The sequence below is a fragment of the Octodon degus genome, unplaced genomic scaffold, assembly GCF_000260255.1.
Source record: "Octodon degus isolate 3935 unplaced genomic scaffold, OctDeg1.0 scaffold00145, whole genome shotgun sequence".
Lineage (NCBI taxonomy): Eukaryota > Metazoa > Chordata > Mammalia > Rodentia > Octodontidae > Octodon > Octodon degus.
In genome coordinates this window covers 4,123,400-4,127,683 of record NW_004524721.1, presented here as the reverse complement: position 1 = coordinate 4,127,683, position 4,284 = coordinate 4,123,400, and the positions used below count along the sequence as shown (strand labels likewise).

The 4,284-nt window shown below is 40.9% G+C and overlaps 1 pseudogene; it reads left to right on the top strand.

Moving 5' to 3' along the window:
* The first annotated feature begins 3,412 nt into the window (after nucleotides 1-3,412).
* On the top strand, nucleotides 3,413-4,267 carry LOC101580154 (annotated as a pseudogene).
* Nucleotides 4,268-4,284: the final 17 nt, after the last annotated feature.

Sequence of the window (4,284 nt, the reverse complement as noted above, 5' to 3'; positions counted from 1 at the left end):
GCATTGGGTTTCCTCCATATGTTTCTGCATTTGATTCTTTACTGCAGATGTTATTAATTCAGGGATTTCTTTTTTCATTTCCAATCTGAGTTCCTGTATACCTTTCTGCAGCTGTTTCTCTATTTCAAAAGCCATTGATTCATTGCTTTCGTCTGTGTGATTCCAATTTGTTCTGTGTTAGTGTCCTCTGCACTTGTTATGGTTGGGCTTGGGTCTGAGATTGCATTTTGCTCCTTCTCATTGTCATTTTGTGTAGCACTGTCTTCTGACCTTTGTTGCAGTTATAGCCTTAGCACCTACTGAAGTTCAGTGTAGATCTACAAAGTTTTGATTTATCCAGCTCTGCCTGGCTTGTGTCTGGCTGCTGTGCTCAGTTCCTTCCTGTTGCTGCCCTTGGGAGTGAACCTGTTGTGCCCTCTGGCATAATGTTCTGCTCCTGGACTAGCTGGGTGGTTCTGTCCCCTCCACTCTCTGCAGTGATTGTGGCTGAAGAGCTGGGTCTGGAGGTGACAAGTTAGAGTAGGGGTAGAGGCAGCTCTCCCACACAGTCACCGGGCCTGGACTAGGACTCGATCTGGGGATTCCCAGAACGTGACAGAAATTCCTACTCTGTGGGCGGGGTATGGGGGATACTATGGAGTGATGGGGGGCATCCCAAGAGGGTGAAAGAGGGTGTCACCCACACTGCACCTGGGCTGGGACCAGTAGGTACCACGGGCACAGGGTAGCCGGAAGCTCTCCCACATACTCACCGGGCCTGGGCTAGGACTCTGTCATAGCTAAATCTTGAAAACAACCCAAATGCCCATCAACTGAGGAATGGATGAAAAAGATGTGGGCTTTTTTTTTCATATAATGGTGTATTAGCCATAAAAAGGATAAACTTGAGACATTTGCTAAGTAAATAGATGCACCTTTGGACCATACTCTTAAGTGAAATAAATCTGACTTACAAATGTAAATATCACATCTTTTCTTTTGTGTGAGAAATCTAAATAGTAAATAATGAACAAATTGTATAGAATGTATTGTGAAATAGTAAGAAATTATTCAAAAGAAAGGGAACTGGGGGGGGCTGCCCCTTAGCTCAGTTGTTTAAGTGGCTGCTTCAACAAAACAGTCAGCCTCAGGGTGCTGTGGTTTGATCCCTACAACTCCAGCCAGACAATCATGCCCTGAAGGCATTCTGAGCCAGCCAAAAAAAAAAAAAAAAAGAAAGAAAGGGAACTAGGGAGGAGGAAAGGAAAAATGAAGGAAGGGAAAAGAAAAACTGATAAAAGAAGGATAAAATATAAACAAATCTTTGTAAAATGAGGAGGAATGAGGGGTTACAGGGAAGGAAGGTGATTGAGGAAAAGAGAGGAACCAGGATATATCATACACTGATGCAAATTCCTATCATGAATGTTATTATTATGTATGTCTGAATTGTACCAATAAACTTAATTGTAAAAATAAACTATGTTTTTTCCCAGACAGATGATAGCAGAACAAGTGCACTATCATAAGTAGCTATCATATTAGTAAACTAGTAGAAAACTGCACTCAATTTACTGTGCTTCAATAAAATAAAGAAATCTAGTGAAATCATTTTGAAAGTTTAAATCTACTTGATTAAACACTATGAATGTTCAGGCACACAGACTACCTCCTGGTTTTCTCTCCCACAGAGCATACTGAAAATTATCCATTTCCATTGCAAACATAACTTATTAAATCCTGATTAATTTGTCACCAACTTGTAACAATTTTTCTTTCTTCATATTCATTGCTTTCTATTACTATTGCCACTTATCTTAGTTGTGGCTCACACTGCTAATTTGGAGTGTTACAATGGCAATACTAAGATGAGCAGTTTGATTGCAAATCATAAAAGCCATCTTTCACTAGCTTAGGAAAAGAGAAATTGGTAGAATACAAGAAAAGTTCATGGAATCTAAACAAGAAACTCTAGGAACTCAGAACTTAGAAAGGCTGGTGTTCACGGTGCTCCAATGACTTTAGCTACAAGAGCTTATGTTTGTTTTCTCTGGAGCTCTGCCACAAATAAAATGTCTCAGCTTCCAGCTCCCAGTCTTGACTTTGGAGTCAACAGAAGAAGGGCGCTGTTAATTCTAACTTTTGGAGAAATGTTTTAATCACTAGAATGTTAAAAATAGGAATCTGAGAGGTTACTGTATATATGGTTCATGTGGCAAGATGGAAAGGATGTAAACAAATCCAAGGGCTTTCACCCAGAATGCATCTGTGTATGCACATCATGTTTCTTGGCACACAAAATCTGATATGTTTATCATTTCTATCTTAGAGTATTTTCTAAGAAATTTGAGTGGCAAATCCAATAGAAAATAAAAGTAAGGGGCTGGGGATGTATTTCAATGGCACAGTGCCTGCCTGGCAAAAGTGAAGCTGTGAGTTCTATTTCTAGTACTAAAGAAAGAAAAAAAAGGAAAACTAAGACACAGGAACATAGTGAAAATGTAAATCAGTCTGCTCAAGCATAGTAATTTGTTGGTTGGTCTTTGCTTTACTTCCTGCCTCAAACAAGTGCCTTAAAATTATCTCAAAAGGTTTTCACTAGAGATGACTAAATTGGTGGGTACAGCATTATGGTATATGACAATAAATCCTAATTTTTTGAGTTATGAACTTGTTACCTAAAAAAGAAGATTGACATAAACAAAGGGCAACAAAGAATTGCAATTTAAACATGCTGTATCAAGGTATCCCTGAAGTGTTTTGTTAGGTAAATGTAGAAGAGATTTTATGTGTTTGTTTTTAAAAATGAGATTTCCACAGTAGTTATTTTTAAGACTATTGATGAGTGATTAGAAATCCTTACTTGCAAAGGCATTCTGAATGGTGTGTTCACAAAGACACACTCAGTGAGAGATGTTGAAAATTGGCAGATACTAATTCAACTTGTTCCACTGAGACTTTCAGTCATAGACCATTTAGTAGAGCTGAGTGCAATTCTTTTGTAATCTCTCTACTTCAAAGCATCTTAGCCTTATTTCATTGTCTTTTGCAAACTCTTCTGACAGTGAGAGTAGATCTATGAAACTCTTGCCTGGGACAATGAACAGCAACAAAAGATTTTGCAAAGAAAGCTTTTAATGCACCAGATATTGACCCTTTCCAGAAACAAGAATGAAATTTTAAAAGTTATTTCTGTTCTCAGTATGCAGAGTCCCAGAAGTTGAGTCAACAATCAGAGAGGGGTCACCCAGCCCCAGCTTTAGAACTTCTGATAACAAATTTTGTTTTGAAACTACAAAGAAACTTAAAATTAGAAAGAAGAATCTCTTCATTCACAGAGCCACCATCTAGCTTATTTTAAATTTAATTGTGAAAACTAAAAGACAAAAGCAAGAACAAAAATCAGGGCAAAAGAGAGCAGCAGGGAAGGAGGATGGCAGATATCATAGCTAGACTCTGAGAGGATGGGATCTATAAGCATGCGATACAAGAGGACTGGGGAGAACTCCCTGACTTTCAGGATGGAACCAAGGCCACATTTCTCTACCAGACATTGCACAGCAATAACAAGGGCACTGTGCTGGATGACAGCCAAGTGTGGTGCAAGCCCATAGAGCTCATGGTTGGCAAGACGTTCAAGCTGCCTGTGTGGGAGACCATCATGGTCATCATGCATGAGGGGGAGGTTGCCCAGTCCCTCTGTGACACCAAGCATGTGGTCCTCTATCCGCTGGTGGCCAAGAGTCTCCAAAACATTGCTACAGGCAAGGACCCACTGGAGGGCCAGCGACACTGCTGTGGCATCACCCAGATGCACGAGCACAGCCCCGTGGGTCTTGCTGAGCTGGATACCCTACAGCAGAACCTGTCACCCCTCATCTTCCACATTTCAATGCTGAAGGTGGAGAGCCCCGGTACATACCAGCAGGACTCATGAGCAATAACAGATGATGAGAAGGCAAAGGCAGTGCTGCTCATCCACCAGGAGAGTAACTGTTTGTATCATGTGGGGCAAGTAAAGGAGGAGGGTGCTAAGTACTATGATATCATTGCCTGCCTCAAGAACCTGCAAATGAAGGAGCAGCTTGGGCCCCCTGACTGGATATAACTAGTCCAGCAGATCACATCTCTGCTGCTCAACTACTACCAGTGTAAGTTATTTGCCAAAAAGTACTACAAAGTACTGGACCACTGTTCCTCCATCCTCAACAAATATGATGACAATGCCAAGGCCTACTTCAAGTGGGTCAAGGTCCATGCAGCTGTGTAGAATGCCCAGGAGGCCTAGGTAGGCTTTGACAAGGT